Here is a 17839-nt window from a genome sequence, read left to right on the forward strand (position 1 = left end):
CAGTAGAGGACCTGGTAAGAGCTGGTTGCTGTCACAGAGTCCAGTCCATCAGGCGTCCATTGCCCTGAGGCCCTCAGCCCCATGCACAGTCCTCACACACCCAACCCCCCAAATGCACACAGTCCCAAAGGCTGCCTTCAAACATGGACCATGGCCTTGACTGGGTTCTGTCTCACAGACCAATGCTGACATCACGAGTCCTGCCCTGTGATGGTGGGTCTGACCAAGTCTGACCCCCGCTGTATGGATTCGCCCTGAGTCATCTATCACCGGGGCGGCTGATCCCCATGTCTGTAAGCACAAGAGGTATTTCATCAAGACATTTGACACCTTCCTTTGAAGGGTGAACGACAGAACATGTGAATGTCTCTGATGAACATCTAAGGCAGGCTGGTCCCCCTGAAATGGCCCCTCCATGACGGACATTTGGCAAGGCCAGCCGCGCTCACTGGAAGGACCTCTACTGTCTCCACTCAGTTATCAGCCGTTCCATCTGCTTTGGTGCGGGGCATTCCAAGTGTCCATGGATCTCCGCAACTTGGGCCTAGGGCTGCTCCCTCAAGAGTTTCTGCCTCCACACCAGGCCTAATCCAGGCCTGTCATCCTTCCCGGTGATAGCCGCAGCAGCTGTTGCTTCTCCCTAGCATGGCGGTTGCCAGAAAGCTGAAGGAAGGGGCCCACCATCAAATTTCCATGCTTGGAGCTAAATCTGTGTGTGCATGATCTTTCCTTGAAACTGTAGGAGGGGACGATGTCCTGCTACCTTTTACACCAAATTGATTTAATGTCTTCTGGAGGAGCGGTAAGCTCATTCCAGCTCCCATTGAACTTCAAAAGGCCAACTGTCTCATTAACCTAATTGCCTGACTCCAAGTAACTTGCTTAAGTTACCGAAGAATGGATGGCCCTTTCTGTCCAAACAAGACATTTTAAAGCATTTCCACTAAAAAGAAATTGCTTTCAACCATGACAGATGAATGGCTCTTTTAGAGGATTATTAGAATAATTATGGTAGATATGCTTCTAAGCCCTGAGAAATTTATAAAAGGAAGAATCAAGCAGCAAACTTGATTCGATTATAAACTAGAAAAGCCCTTCTCAGGGCTTGCATCTGAAAAAGTTTGTCATTCCACCAAGCTACACGACATGTTTTAAGACAATTAAATGCCCGAACGTTTGTCCTTTAGGGGAAAATATCTCTCAGGAAAAAGAATACTGAAACTATCAGCAGCCCCCTGTTGGCTACATTAAAGCTAATAAAATCAGTAATGATAAATTTCTCGTCAATGAGGGGTCCCTGTTGTGCCGCTTCTGCAGGATTTAGTCACAGTGAACAAGGCAGGGAGATTGAATTATTGGTTAGACTCGTTTTATTGGTTTGGGCTTTGGGGGGCAGTGGGTTATATGACAGATTCTTTTCATGTTTGGCTTTTTTCCCCCTCAAGAAGCAGCTGGTTTTGTCTTTAGTTTCAAATGTCAATTAAAAAAAAAATCAGGGCAATCACTGGAAGGCAGGAATTTGTACATGGGAACTTCCCAAACACCTGATGTCAATCCCAGCTGGTTTTTTCTCAACTGGGAGAGACATGGAGGCAGAGGAGAGGCAGGACAGGCCGGATAGGTGGACCTGGGCAAAGGAGGGAAGAAGATACTCACAAAGGAGAGGAAAAGCTGTGAAACATGGGCTGGGGCTGAGGCTGGAGCTGTGGGTAGACACCAGACCTGTGGCCCCCTGGGCTGGCTTGCCATAACCCGGGTCAGACCCCTCGCCGAGCCAAAGCTGGGTTTTAAATTTCTGTATGGAGATGGCAGCTCTGGAATGCAAGGGCTTACCATTCCACTGCAAGTCTGAGAACAGCATGGGGTGCCTGAAGACCAGATAAGCGGCATAATTTCCTGGTACTGGAACCTTCTGATGAGAGAGCACTGGTGCTGATTTCAGAACCTGGTTTCCTGAATGCCCAGGATCCTATTACTGCTCAGCCCCTTTAATGTCAACCAAACAGCCCTTTTCTACCTTAAATGAGGGCCCTGGGGCTAGAAAAAGATTTCCAACACCTGGACTGAAACTTGGCCTCAAATCTCCCAGACTATCTCCTCTTACCTGGGAGGGCCCAGACCCAAGACACCATGAAAATGCAGGAGCATGTGGCTGTCAGCTGAGCAGCCCACTCTAGCTGGAGACCCCTCTGAGTAGCAGGGTTCAGGGAACAGGACCGTGGTGCTGCCCATAGCTCAGCAGTGATGATCTGGTATTTCTATGCCCCTGTTACTCGGGTTCATCTCCAGATAGTCCCAAGCTTTGCCCACTCTAAATCCAAGAGGATGCCTTCCCTCCTCTCATTGCCTGCCTTAGCTGATAGGATGCACTAGCAGGAGACCAGGGTGAGGGGGCAAAGGGTTGGCAAGGGGGGACAAAGGACACCATTATGACAGTGCTGGTGCTCTCTATCCATGGCCATACCCAGTCCTCTTGTCCCCAGCTCCAGGCTCCAACAGCTCCATCCTTCCTTTGGGAGACTAAATAATGGTCCCCCAAAATAATTAGTTGCTATTCCCTGGAACCTGTGACTGTGACCTTATATGGCAAGAGGGAGTTTACAGATGTGATATAACTACGGTCTTGAGAAGGGAGATTATCCTGGATTATCTGGGTGGACACGAAATGCAACCACAAATGTGCTTGTCAGAGGAAGGCAGATGGAGAAATGGACAGAGAAGAAGAGGCTCTGTGACTACAGGAGTAGAGGTTGGTGGGCCACAGACATGAGCCAAGAGATGCTGGCAACCCAGAAGCTGACAGAGGCAAGGAACTGATTGTCCCCCTGGCGCCTACAGAAAGAACCAGTCCTTCCAACAACTTGACTTTAGCCCAAGGAGACTTATTTTGGATATCTGGCAGATATTTTTGATATCTGGCCTCCATAGCTATAAGAAAATAAATTTCTGGGCCTTCCCTGGTGGCACAGCGGTTGAGCACTGGGCTGCAAAGCTACCCACAGCCTCTGCAGCGCCAGTTGGATCCCCGGCTGCCGGCAAGGGTCCCACATGGCGTGATAGACCTCTCCTGCCGCCCGCTGCTCCCTTCAGCAGTGTATTTCGTCAAGTCTGCCTGTTCTGTTCCCTGCTCTGGCTCTGGTGAATTCTCTCACCCTCCCCCTCCCGTGCTTCTGACTGTACCCAATGCATATATAAATAAATAAATAAATCTTTAAAAAAAAAAAAAACTTCAAAAAAAAAAAAGAAAAGAAATTTCTGCTGTTTAAGTCACCGCACTGTGATTTGTGACAGTAACCCTGGGAAACTAACACTTCCCCTCCCTCCCTCTACCACACCTTAGACCTAGGAGGACAATGGTGTCCCAGCTGTTATTAGATTAGCCAAATCTGTCATTGATCCCCTGAAACCTGTCCTCACCTCCAGACAAAGACCTTCTTGAAAAAGTTACCTCAACTATCTAGTGAGAGTGTCTTCTGTTTCCTGCCATAATCCTCTCTGACATATTCTACATCTTTCCAAAAAGAATTCAAGATGGAACTTAATATCTTAAGAATTGAGGTTTTAAAAAAATAATAGCACAATAAGATTTTATTCTTTGAGGAAACGTGGGAGAAAAAGAAAATAAGGATAAAAGATAAATGAAGTCAAGACTAATAATAGAATCAAAAATTGCATGTGATGCAGTCTAAACACTTTTTAAAAATTAGCCTGTTGAGCTCCCCAGCAGCCAATGTAAGGAAAAAGCACATAACCAATTTTAGTTTACTGTTTCTCAAACTATTTTGATAATAGAAATCACCTGAACACCTTGTTAAACATTCATCTATCCAACCATCACTTCATTCAAGATCTACCAAAGAGCCTGTAGCAGATGAGAAAGAATCTGGACTTTTTTAAATATCTGAGACAATTCATAGCATCTATAAGAGCACTACATGGGGGCGCTACATGATTAGTTAAATGGTAAAGATCTATAAAAAGCCATCATCTCGGGCCTCTCTGGGGCGCAACGGTTGAGCGCTGGGTTGCGAAGCTGCCTGCAGCCTCTGCAGCACCGGTTCGATCCCCGGCCACCTGGCCACCGGGCGAGGGTCCCACATGGCGCGCAGACCTCTCCTGCCATGCCCACTGCTCCCCTCAGCAGTGTATTTCATCAGTCTGCCTGTTCTGCTCCCCACTCTGGCTCTGGCGAATCCTCTCACCCTCCCGCGTTTCTGACTATACCCAGTGCTTGTATAAATAAATAAATAAATCTTTAAAAAAAAAAAAAAAAGCCATCATCTCAACACTGAAAAGATGTTGAGATAATTGTACGCCCTTCCTGCCAAGGTCAAATACTGTCTTCAAACCCCATAGAGCACACAGTGATATAACAAAAGAAGCATCTTAATCATGACAAATAAGATTACAACCTAACTGTGTCCTAAATGAAGATAAAGATGCCAGTGGGTTCCTGTATTACCTCTTTCATTTCATTTCCAATTTCTGTCTCCCAATGTTCTTTCAGGCGTCCCTTTGGTTACAGGTGAAAGGGTAAGCCAAAGACAAGCAGGGGGTTCCATTCCCCTGATCATAATGACAGGAGAAAGATGTGATTTCTCAGGGAATTCTGGTTAACGGAGCTTCCATTTCTCAATGGATTGGTTGGTAATCATGTGATGGAGGCCTGGATACCAGGAGGGAGGCCAGGCCAAGAACAAAGTAAACACAGAGAGAAGCAGCTGGGTGAGAAATGCACAGAAAACAGAGCCAGAGTTCTGATCAAACCAGACTTGAAACCCACTCCATCATTACACTTTTTATGAAAAGTAATAGCCTGCCATTTGTAACAACGTGGATGAACCTGGGGGATATTATACTTAGTCAGATAGAGAAAGACAAACACCATATGGTTTTGTTCATATGTGGTATAAGAGAAAACAAACAAAGTAAAATAAAACAAAAAATAAACTTCTGGATTATAAGACCAACTAGCGACTACCAAAAAGGAAAGGGGCAGGTGGGTGGGTCAACCAAGCAAAAGGGGTCAATTATATGATGAAGGATACATAAGGACTTTTGACAGTGAACTTAATGTAGTAGATACAGATGTTGATTTATAATGAGGCACACCTGACACTTACAAAATGTTATAATGCAATGTTCCTTCAATAAAAATTATTTTTAAAAGAAGCAATAAATTTCTTTTATTCGAGTGAAAGAAAAACTTTGCCAAAAGTATTTTATTCTTTTTAGCAATCACTTTTATTTTTAGGGTGTATTCTGTTTTCTCTCCTCCTGCCCATTGGACCAAAAGTTTTGCTAAATATGCTGATTTTTATCCTTTTCTGGATCAATAACCATTGTCAGATCTTTAGAGAAAGAGACTAATCTTGAGCATATTTATCTTTACCTGCCATTGTAATATTAAACTTTCAGGCAGTGCCCAGAAAATATCATTTTAAAAATTCAGTGACGCAACCCCTAAGCCATCAGCCACTTGGGAGACATCCCATGATCTTCAATCCTGGGGTGTATCCAGTACTTAGAAGGTAGCTGCTGAAATCCAAGAAGGTCAAGACAAAAGAATCCAGGGAAATGACACCCTCATATTTAATGGAATCTGCTTCCCCTGGGAGACTCTGGCTCATGTTTCCCCACCAGTTCAGCTGTTTTGAATGACCGACATTGATTTCTTAATTGAGATGGTTAATACTTCGTTAAATTCTAATGCTTGGAAACCAATTCACATTAATATAAAAATATTGCTGGTGGGGAGTTGTTACTTAATGGATAGAATTTCTGTTTTGCAAGATGAAAAAGTTCTGGAGATTGGATAGCTTAACATTACTGAAGGGGTTAAGACACATCACTATGAAGCTATCCACAGCCACTGCAGCATGAGTTCAATCCACATGGGGCAGCAGACCTCTCCTGTGTCACTGGCTGCTCCCCTCAACAGTGTATTTATTTCAGTAGATCTGCCTGTTCTGCTCTCCATTCTGTCTCTGGTGAATCCTCTCAACTTCCCCACCTCTGGCCTATACCTCAGTTGCATAAATAAATAAATCTTTAAAAAAAAAAAGAAAAAGTATTTTCAATTAAAGACCATGTTCTAGAAGGCACCATTGCAGAGTGCAGCCACCAGCCGCCTGTGGCTCTTGAACAACTGAACTGCGAGGTATGGCTGAGGAGATAAATATTTCATTTCATTATAATTTATTTAAATGTAAATAGCTAAACCATATGAGGTGAAAACCAAAACATTTTTGAAACAGATTTTCATTAGGGTAAATTTTTAAAAGCAATATGCTTTAAAAAAAAAAAACAAAAAACATCAGAATAGGCACGCATGCCATTGGCCACAGAAACACAAAGCCACCAGGCAGAAAATGGCCTCTGGGAAACCACTGAACACTGTGGAAAAGTCAAGATCCTTTTCTCGAGAAAATAGTTTTGACCTCGAGGACCCTCAGAAAGGGTCTCAGAGACTTTTACAGGGTGAGGACCACACTTGAAGTGTTAAGGGACTGACAAGAGCCCAGCTCTTCCCTGCTGAAGGGAACAATCCTGGCCAGCCCTTCTCCCAGGCTCCTTCCTTCCATTTTGTGTGACCTCTGTCCCGCCCTGTCCTGTGGTTTGGTTCTTGCTCCAGGCTAATCTTGGGAGTGCTGGGGCAGCTGAGAGGCCACAGGCCCACTCCTGCTCAATATGATGGCCTGCTCTGGAAAAGGGGAGAGGTCGGGGCTAGCTTGCTGCGGGAGAATTTCCCCTCTGAGGTTCCAAGTCTCCAAGGCAGCAGGGATCAAGTAAAAAGAAACTGGCCAAAGTGAAATTCAAGATGCTGGAAAAGATGGAAGGGCCTGCTCCCCCTGGGGTCTGCCATTCTCCCCTCCTTCCGGCAGGCAGGAAAGAAGAGGCCCTTCCAGGCAGGAGGAGAGGGCTTCAGAGGGTCTTCTGGGGCAACTCAATCAAAGAAATTATTTTCCCACAGATGAAGCCAAGAATATCTTAATGGCTTTTTCCTGATTGAGAAATAAATCTATTAATTTATGGCCCAGCCCCAAACCCTTTGTGTCAGCCCCGCCCACCCTTTAAAAATGGGAGAAAGGCTTCAAAATTCCACTTATTTCCATCATCTCTCTCCTGTTTCTTGTTTCTCTTTTTTCACTCTGTTCTTTCATACTTCACCCTGCTCCTTTTACTCTCCCACACCCCATTTTCAAATTAATGGCCACTTCTGTCAAGGTCACCTCTCTGCCCCAGGAAAAATCTTGGGGAGAATCCAGCTAGAGGGGCTTCAGCTTCAGATATGCCACTCCATGAGTTGCCCACCCCCACCCCCCACCCCAGAGCTGTCCCCCCACCTGGGCAAAGTAAAGACAGCCATCTGAATAACAGGAGGTCCTGGCACCCCACAGCACCCCACAGCCAGCCAGAGCCACCCTGGGTGTCCTGCGCATTTAAATGGAGGCTGACCTCCCCAGAATTTCCAAGGGCAAGTGGGCCAGAGGTGTAAATCAAGAGAGCGGAGGGTGGGGTCAGAGAGACTCACAGTTACCGTTGCCCAGTGCAATGAGCACACCCTGAGGGTAGCTGCTAAGTGGCGGCTGGTATTTAGGGGCTGGGCCACCCCACAGTCTTCAGCTCCCAGACCCTCCTCTGGTTTTCATGGGAATGCAGCCCCATCTCGCCCACCTGCCTCTGAATGCTTGACATAAGTATTCGTTTCCTTCATCTAAATGTTGATTTAGACCATGTAGGCCAGCCAGAGAGGGAGTATAAACCATGCCCAATTCCATTTAACTGCTTGTCCTTTTGCGACTTCATGGACCTCTTTGCCAGCTTGTCCCCCCTCCCCCATACACACACCCCTCCCCGCCCCATGAAATGAAGATAATAGAAGTCATCACCTCACTGGTGTTTGGGGAACACCTAGCTGGAATTGGGTAAAAAGAAATGAGTTAAGACGCATAGTGTTTAGAATTGTGTCTGGCGCACAGGAACACAATTGGTGGCATGAACATGGAAAAGTAGTGTTCATTGTAATTAGCTAAACCATCCTTGCAGGTGCCTTAGGCGGTTTACACTCCAGGACACCAATCCTGGTGAGGACATGAGAAAAGGGCCCTGCCATGGTCTGGCCATCTGGCTTAACTCACAGATCCTGTATGCCGGGGTGACAGGGGGAGGGGAGCCGGGGAAGACAGTGCGGAGGCGCTTGGAAGCTAACCTGGCTGGGCATTCCAACTTCTAGGGTACCCGGGCATCTGGGCCACCTGCCCTGACAGTGTTTGCGCCAAATCCTGCACCCAGGGCCCAAGGAATTGCTTCATTTGCCCCATTTGGGGATGTTTTTGTTTTTGATGGACCGTATTTTTGCCAATGAGCAATTCGATGAACAGAATGAAGTGTGGGCCCCCAGGACCAAGGAGCGAGTGTAAGGCTCCAAATGACTCCGGGAGGTGCACGTAGGACTGTGCATACAACTTGACTCCGAGCCTGGAATCGCACCGCTCCCTACTGGCACAGGCACGCAGGCACGCAATTTCCAAACCTCCAATATAGACATACGGCCTACACCCCAGCACTCACTACCCCCCGACCCGAGGGTGCCAAAGGGAGCCTGGAGCCGGTTTCCTAGGCTAGCACCCCCTCCTCACCAGGCTTTCATTTTTCAGCAGCGCCCTCTGGGAGGTTTATGACCTCACCTCAGCATGGCAAAGAGAAGAGACTCATGGGCACCATACATGGGCGCCCCAGACTCGAAGGACCAAGTCCTTGGGAGCGCGAGGATCTGGAGCCAGAAAGTGTACACAGACCATAAATCTTCTAGCCTGTGCTGCTTCCCGCACCGGCCTCACTCTGGGGCTGGTAAGTGCGGCCCCGCTGCGAAGCGCTCTGCTCTAGGCAGCAGCTCCAGGGTGGGTGGCCTCCGGTCCCGCCCCACCAGGACCCCAGGGCAGCACTGGGACTCGGGTTGCACCACTGCGTTGGAGGCACAGGTGGAAGGCGGCGGGAGCAGGCGGGAGGAGGCCAGGTCTGGGAGAGTAAGGCGAGAAAAGAAAAAAAAAGGGGGGGCGATATAAAAGTCAGGGAGGGGAAGCGTCTGTGCTTCTAGACCCCTCGTCTTTCCATCATGAGATGGAGAAGAATGTGAGCGCGCCTGTTCCGTGTTCGCTTAGCCACGTTTTCTAATAAACCCGCCTCTGACGCGCGGTTACCAACCTTGTGCACCACACGTTGCAGGAAGGCGCTCTCCCTGGGGTGGGGTGCGGGGGTAGCCGAACTACCTTTGATAGTTTTCTCTTTCGTTACTTCTACGCTCACAATGGAAAGTGGAACTTTGAAATAATGACCCCACATAATTCGTTCCAAAAGAGAGCAAACCTATTTTTTGAGCTTTGAACTTCTCCTTTTGAGAGTTAGGAAAATCCAGCAGGCCAGGAAATGGAGCAAGAAACCGGTGGGTTTCTGAGTCGAAGGCTTGGCCACACCCCTCACCAGCGGAATACCTGGGTCAGATTACCCCATCTCTCTGCCTCTCACAGAGAACCTATTTGCAAAGTGGAAGGATATCTTCCAGCCCAGTGTTGCTGTGAAGGTAAATGAGAGACAAGATTTAATTCTCGCTTTAAAATCGGGAAGGGATTGTGTCTCTTTCCTCTGTTGTCCCTTGCATCCCCTTCCCGGACCTTGCGGAGATTTCAAACAGGCAATGAAAACCCGTCCCCAGGCGGAAAGAATCAGCAGATAATGATGGTGCCAGTGGTGACAGTTTAATAATAATCCCACTTATTGAGCACCTTCTGTTTGCCAGGATAGCCATGCCTTTGGCCCCACTGTGTCAGATAAGCTCCCTAACCCGGGTGGGGAGGATACGGAACTGTCTCCAGGTTGTTGGAGGGGCAGAAAATGAGAAAAGCAAAGGAGAGGACTGGAGAGCCCTGGGAAGGCAGGAGGGGGAGTCTCCTCACCATCACTTCTCTGCGAAGGGAGAGGGAGTGAGAAGAGAAGGGGGAAGGATAGTGGGAGAAAAAGTTTCCGTTGCTATCACTTTTGTTCTGGGACGCACCTCCGGCGCCATCGAAATCCCTCCAGACCAACCAGCTAAGGTCCCTAACCCAGAACCGCCCAGCTCGGCAGGGGCTCAAATGCTATGATGGGCGACCTTGAGACTATGGGTAACCCAAGCTTTTGCTGCCACATCACCTTTCGCTCCTCTAAGGGAGGATGGCACCTTTGCAGGTCGCTTTTTTTTTTTTTTTTTTAATTTGCGGGCCCATTTTTAAATAATAAAAATAAATCACCGCCTTTCGTTACATCGCCTTTCCTAGACAAAAGTGGAGTCCGACACCCCCGGAGCAGCCTGGCTAAGGGTCACTCTCTCAAGACAAACACCCTGCCCCCCCCATGTCGCCTACCGGGTCACCCCGCAACCGAGCCAGCCTGGCTCAGCGCCTCTTGAAATCCTGAGTGGAACCTTGGACATTCCCGGGAGGAAAGGAAAGAGTTCAGCACAGCGAGGGGACAGGGAAAACGAAAAATGGGGAAAAGGAGGGCACACCTCGCGCGAGGGGGAGACCGGGGAGAGTGAGGACCCAGGGAAACAGGACAAGTTCATTGAGATCAACTTTCCACTTAACATGGTGTCGCGGAGTCATTAGTTGACTCCTTGTTTTTTTTTTTTTTAGCTTTTTACCCCAATTGTTCCACCACAGAACTGCACGAGACGTAAGCACAGGCAGGAGGGACTCTGCTGGAGCTGGCCTGGGTTGCAGCGGGGGGGGGGGGGGGGGGGGGGGATCTGGCCTGGGTTGCAGCGGGGAGACGCGAGGCCGCCTGCTGGTGCTGACGCAGGGACCAGCCGTTTAGCCTAAGGCCCGAGGGCGAGCGCTGACCTTGGATAGGGGCTCCACCAGCTGGTTCAGGATCCAAGAAGACAAAGGACGGACCTGGGACCTTCCACTAGACCCCAATGCGTGGCAAACCGACCCGGGCCACACGACCTCAAAGATGGAGGTCTTCGAGCGCCCGCTGCGCCGGCGCCGGGAGAACCAGCCGCGGTGCCTCTCAGGGGGGACCCCTTTGCAGGCGCGCGCGGCTTTGGCTTCCCTCCAGAGGGGTATTCATTCAGCAATCAGCCGGATGCGCGGCTTTTTCAGCGCGGAATCGCCGGAGAAGGAAACCTACACGCTCATTAGTACATTCTTTCATTCGCTCATGTCTTGAGCATCTCCCACGTGCTGGGAAATGTACAGGGTGCACTCTTCACCCCGATTCTGAGAAACGAAAATAAACAGCCCTGACAAATCAAAGTGAGACTGAAATTTGCTGACCCGGAGGTTGCCCGAGGCCAGGGAGGGGAGGGGGCTCCGAAACTCGGCAAAATCGCCGCGTTTGCCCCGCAGATGCAGAAGGCGCAGCGGCTTCCGCTCCGCGCTGCGGTCCCGGTGCCCAGGGGCGCCCCCGCCGACCTCCGCGTGCCCCCGCGCCCCGACCCGTGGAAGCAACGGAAACTTCTAGCTTCATCCTAGACGGTGCGCTGCCCGCTAGCGAGGTGACTGTGGATGAGTTATTCAACCTATAAGGTGAGGCCAAGGAAGCTGTCTGCTCAGGACAGTCCTGCAAATTTTCTTGCGCTTTCGCCACCCGTTTCGAGTGCTGCTTGAGAACTCGTTCTCTTGCCGTTCTGCTGTGGCCTGAGTATGAGACCCCTGTGTGCCCTGAGGTATGAATTGTGATTTCCAAGTCCACTCCCCCCAAGGTCACCCACCACTGAGTAGCTCCGTGCCTCCATGCTCAGCCTCCTTCCGTGTTTAGGATGCTAACCTCGCGATCATATTGTTTCTGAGGATTCACTGAGGTTATAAATAACCACAAAGGCCAGAATATTGTATTATTCGTTTATTCAGTAACCGTATTTTTTTGTCACTCGAGGAGCACTTAGCGACCGGCTAGGTGCTAGTATCTCTCCAACCCCGCAGTAAAACGATCCTTGCCCTCAAAAAGCAGAATGTTTTTCCCCCTTTAAAGGGACGGCTGATATTTTGTTTCCGTTTTGAAGGTCTTCCCTCATTACGATGAGTTAAGAACTTTCTGAAACTGAAAATGCCATTTGTCTTGACATCATTTCTACAGTGAACTCATATTTGTCCCTCCTAGGACCCCAGGCACTTGCTTAAACTTCCCTCAAACCCCAAGTATTAGAAAGTCCTAGCTTCTTCCCCTTGCAACTCCATGATAAATCTCAACGGACCTGCACACATCCTATGCAGCACCTGCTGTGTGCACAGGGTGCTGAGAAGTGCTAAGAGCAACAAGAGGAAGAAGTACCAGCGAGTGGCTCACAGAGTCAGTGAGTTGCCAAGACAACCCCAAGTGTCACCCAGTAGCCAGTCCAAGCACTGGGTGACTCCTTGCAGGGTTTTCCAGGGATACTACGACTGCTGCATTCATGAACTTCCACCTAAAGATTTAATTTCTAGGAATGGAAACCTTGCTTGCATTCATTTTATTCCAACTGTGCAAATACTAACAAGAACCTCCATAAATATTTCAATGAATGAAACAAATGCATGAAGGAATGTAATGACATCTAAGCCTTTAACGCTGATTTTGTGCCACTCATTTTCATTTCATATTTGTTAACGACAATCCTCACAGAAATTTATGAGTTAGCTACTTCTAATTAATTCTGATTTGCGAGCGAGGAAACTGAAGCCAATGATTAAATTTCCTAAAATCACCAGGTTATTAATAGGTGAGTGAATGGATGAATAAGTAAATGAATGTGTCTTTGGGTAGCTGGGGTATTCCCGTGTGTGACTGAGATCAGGCATATTCTTTCTGGATCATTGGACTCCCCTCTCCAGCCACTGATTTCTTCTCAAGAGCAGAGAGAGTCTGTGGGGTCACCATGAGTTCTAAGCATATTACTGGGCATAGCAGCCCCCACTCCACCCTTTCCCAAGCCTCCTGTTACTTGTGGTACCACCTGGACTGTAGGAGAGGGAGGCTCAGTATTGGCCATGACTGGGCTGGATTAGAAGGCAAGGAAAAGGGAAGAAACCAGGTCTGCACTGCCCACCGAGCTCCATCACCAAGCTCCATCAGGCCTGATCAGGTCTCAGAACGCTTGTCCTGCCAGAATTCCAATTATCAGCAAGGGCAACAGGTAGAAGCAGAAAAGCACAGGGGATGGCACGGAGTCCCTTGACTAGTCTGTGATCCAGGTGACCCTAGGCACTGTTAGCTGAGCTAAACCTGCTAAGGAGGGGGAGCACACTGATGGGCTGTGCATCCAGCCGGTAGGAACTGTACTGTGACTCTGAGGGACATCCCTCCAGGACCACGGAGAGGAAGAAGAAGCTAGCCAATGGGAACCCTACCCTTAGCAGTTTAGCCTCTTATAAGGGGGGGAGGAGGGACTTTGCTAATGTGGGTTGGTCAGGCGGGAGGGAGGATGTCCTCTTCTGTGTCCCTCAGGAGGCACTAACCCCTAGGCCCACCATTGCCCTGCATTCCCTCTCCAGGTTACCTCGGCTATGAGTCAAGACTCATAATCTCTGTTGCCTGGTCCCTAAAATGAATGATTGCAAAGTAATCACAAGCGGGGACTTTTATTCTTGCTTCTTAAAGTAACAGAGGACCGGGCAGCTAAGGCACCAAGGGGCGGCAATATTTTAAGGTAGCCTCTGGGTCAGAGGGGCCCAGAGACACTGAGTCAGTCCAGATAGAGACTGTTCTCCCTTATAACTGGGGTGGAGGCGGGGGAGGGGGTAGGGGGGTGGATAAATGGTAGGAAATGCACCCCTCCCAGTTTAAGCAGCCAGGATTTCCAAAGAGCAGTCCCAGCAGGGGTGTTTGCTGCCCACTCTGAGCTTAGGATTTAATATCACTGGGGGAAAAAGAGTAGCAGCCCAGGTCATTCACCAGTCATTGGGATGCCTGCTATTCCCATCACAGCCTCGAAAGTGAGGTTGTGAGCACAGTTAAATCGGGAATCTCCTCCTGGCCAAACTTCTGCAATCTAAAACCCAATCCTTGCATTTTCACAATGACCTGCCCTGTTCACCCCATGCTCCCAGAGGCTAAAGAAGTGAGAATTCAGAGGCCCTGCAAATTGAAGTTTCTCTAAGCCATCTTTAAATATTGGGAGCTGCAGTCCTCCTGCCAGCTCTTCCTTCTTAAAGGAGGACCAAGTCAGAGGGGGGACTAGGGCACTTGATCTGGAGACGGTCACATAGACATTCCATTTTCTCTACACCCTTTTTTTGCTCCAGAGTCACCCCAATCCCATTCCACACACCCCAAGTCTGTTTGGGTTCACATGGGCTTGAGAGGAGTGGTTAGATACCTGGGAATGGATTAAAACTCACAGGTTAAAGTCAGATTAAAACTCAAATCTAAAATGCTCCTAGAAAACCCCCTGCTGGAGCTCCTGCTTCCTACCCAGCCCTCCGGACCCCAAAGCTCCTGGTGGCTCTGGCCAGCAACCGAGGTTGCTTTCCAATTTCTTTGGCTTCAGATACCTAGAACAGAAGGGGTGGGAGGGCAGGGCACTCCACCTCACCTGTCCATACTAGCTGAAAAGTAGGCCCCCCCCACCAATACCCCAGCCAGCTAGAGGGAGCAGCCACTGGCCGACTGTGAGGTGTAGAATGAGGTAGAGAAACCTGTGACGACTAGAGTCTCAGCAACTGGCCCAACCTGCACACTAAAGCTTTGTGTGTGGGTGGGGGGAAGGAGGCCAGGGAAGGGGTGATTGCTTGGCTAGCATAGGGTCAGAACCTCCACCGGAGGCCAAATTTCATCTTGAAGTGCGTGGCAGGGCCACAGTTTAGGCTTGATGGGACGGAACAGAGAGGCGAGGGCCTGGCAGCCTCTCCCAGCATGGAGGTCCCTGCTCACCCTCAGCTGATTCAGACAAATAGAGAGGAATTCTACTGGTTGTGGGGGCTTGGTATGGAAAGCTTGACTCAAGAAAACTTTTCTACAGACAAGCACCCCATCCACACCACAGGAAGAATCAGCAAGGTGAAGCGCCTCACTTGGCTGTGCTATATGGAGGAGAATGGCAAACTTTAGGTGGTTTTACCCACCAAGTACTGAAACAGCCAGTAGACTCTCTCATGTCTGAGTCTGCCTTTCTTTATGCCTCTGGAGGTCTGTGTTTGTTTCATATGTGTGTGCGTGCCAGTGCAGCTAAGAGGGTGTTTTACACACACACACACACACACACACACACACGCGCACACACACACACACACACACACACACACACACACACACTGTCTCCAGCAAGATGCCCCGCTGGTCACCGTCCCTGTCCCTTGGCAAGCACAGCCTGAGCTCCCGTAACCTTGCTTACAGGTTCCTGGCTCAGAGTGCTGTTGCATCGTTGTCTGCAGAGCCGAGTGTTATTACTGCTTTCAGGAAAGCGGGAGTCGACAGTGGCTGTGTCGCTGCGCCTCTGCTCCGAGTTCCTGGGCGCCCGCTTTGCCCATGCCCTGGCCCTTTGTGCGCCTGCCCCGAGGGCCAGGTCTTCTCTTCCTCGCCTGAGAAATCTCAGTTCTGGCTCAAGAATTTCTGGCTTCGCCACGCGTTTGCTAACATCCAGCTCCAGTGGGAAGAATCCTATACAGGACCCAGCAGTCCCAGATCAAGCCCCTAGTCCAAAATGCGCTTTTGCTCCCTGCTCACCTCCCCACCCCCACCCCCAGTAGAGCACCTTTGTCCTGTGGCTTCTGTTCTTCCAAATGAACTTTAAACTTCTCTGGGGCTTAATACTCTGCTCCTAATGAAAATGTGGGAAAACTCTACTACCTAGGTAAAACATCGCTAAGGTTTTACCAGAAAAATGTTCAGTAGTGAAAATGGGAAATAGCTGAGGAAGGGGTGCTCCTGCAAGCTCTCCAAGATTACATTCCTACTCCCACCCCCATGTGCTGAGTGCCCAGCTCCCCAGTTCTGGCTCTGATGCACCCTCTGCTCTGATGGAATCTGGCCAGATGAGCGGGATAAAATCTGAAATCACGTCCCCACTGTCCCCAGGCACGATTTGCAATTTGGAAAACCTGGGTGAGAGTGGGAAAATGTGGAAGGGGTTTGGGGGCTGTGGCACCTTCTAGGATTCTGGGGAGCTGCAGTGACTGGGGTTCAACCCTGCCCTTCTCACTCCCCAGTATGGCTTTCAACTAGGTACAAATGCTGCCACATCTTCTCACTGCTACAACTGAATCTAAGCATCTCAAAATCCCTTGACGTGTCCTGGTTTCAGAATCAATATTTGGGTTGTCAGAAGAAACTAATCTCAGCAAGGAAGGTAGAACTGGGGTACAAAGTGGTCCAAATCCTGCAATTCTGGTAACAGTCTGTGGAAGGCTTGGAGGAACCAGCCCAGACTAGGTCTGGAACCCCAGGCAGGTCAAGAGATCACTGTCACCCCAAAACATGAAGCATTGAGCAATAACAGTTGGCTCATGTTCCCTTTAACTTGAGGTGTCTGGGGTACTCTACATTTTTCTCTTCTTGATTGTGCCCTGGAACACCCAGGTTGTTCCCTCTCACGTCTGCATTGTGCTCATTCCTCTAAGGATTCATCTTGATTGGGGGAGGGAGTGCTGAGAGTGGGCTGGGGCAGGCTGCACCCCTGGGTTGAACTGGGATTTGTCCAGGCATCATATTGGCCCAGGTTATTGAAGGTTGGGAAGCTTAGGTGGGGGCCTCCATTGGTTCAAGTGGGCCCTGCAGAGAATGGGCTTTAATGTGCTCACACCAATGCACCAAAGTGCAGAAGCAGCTAGGTAAGACTGGGTAGCTGCTAGGGGCCTTCTCATTGCAGCAGGCTTGGGTACACCGTGGGCCCGAGGACCTCAGCACCTCCACCCCTTTCAAGTGTCCTTTAAGGGAGAATGGGCTCCTTCGCATAGATATTGGGCCTATAAAAGGCCTTGTGCCCTTGGCATAGTTCAGCGTCAAATAGACTGGAGTGATTAGATTGGTCAGGAATGTCTATTTGTTTTAAAATCACCAAAACCATTTTTGTTTTGTTTCTTTGTTTTGTTTTGTTTACCGATTCCTGATATATTGTAGGTTTGAAAGGAGGGCCTCAGGAGACAGATCTTGGAGAGAGATTTGATTCTTCAGCCTTTTTATAAAAACTCCAATGGCCCATCCCAGAACACTGAAGACAAAAATAGGTTTGCTATATTGCAGCTGCAGTGGGATGGAGAAACTGCTTCTCCACTGTCTGCTGTGGCATAGGGGAAAAGAATTCCAGCAGGCAACTTCAGTGACCCAATTGCCAAGCAGGACTACGGGTGTCTGGAATGAGGGATGGAGGGGGCCAAAGAAGGGTAGTTTCTCCATTCGACATGGGACAAATGTGAGCCAAGAGGTCCACGTTCTGGCTTGGGTTTAGTGTAGCCTTCAATAAGTCACCTCCCTGCCATGCAATTGTTTGGGGCATCTTTAAAATCATTGCAGTGCAGGTTTGCAGCCCTAACCATTGTGATCTGCCCGTCCTTAACCTTTGGGATGTCCACTACACCTGCCCATTCCTCTTACCCCACCCCCCAGCTAGTGGCATTTTCACTGGAATTCTCTCTACAGAGGCTAGATTGGCCCAGCCAGTTATAAACACCTTCCCGCGCCCCCCAAACTCTGCCAACTCAAGCCTCCTTTACTTGGGGACGGGAAGGCATCTTCAGAGAATCTAAGGTCACTGAGCTCTGCCTGCGGCCACACTCAGGGTGGCAGAGCAGTTTTCAATAGCAGTTGGTGAGGCCAGGAGACCTGAGCCGCTAACCCGTTCTGCCCTGAAGTGGCTCTGAGGTTGCAACACTTTCCTCAAAAT

General features: G+C 49.3%; 1 long non-coding RNA gene across 2 annotated transcripts in view; it reads right to left on the bottom strand.

Moving 5' to 3' along the window:
* LOC119233787 (uncharacterized) overlaps window positions 1–2371 on the bottom strand; it is a 68366-nt gene extending 65995 nt beyond the window's left edge. For both annotated transcript variants that reach the window (XR_005122472.2, XR_005122471.2), the window contains exon 1: window positions 2105–2371. This is a non-coding gene — a long non-coding RNA (uncharacterized LOC119233787). The remainder of the gene's footprint in view (window positions 1–2104) is intronic.
* Window positions 2372–17839: the final 15468 nt, after the last annotated feature.

The sequence above is a fragment of the Talpa occidentalis genome, unplaced genomic scaffold, assembly GCF_014898055.3.
Source record: "Talpa occidentalis isolate TD23 unplaced genomic scaffold, MPIMG_talOcc4v2.1 talOcc4.8, whole genome shotgun sequence".
NCBI lineage: Eukaryota > Metazoa > Chordata > Mammalia > Eulipotyphla > Talpidae > Talpa > Talpa occidentalis.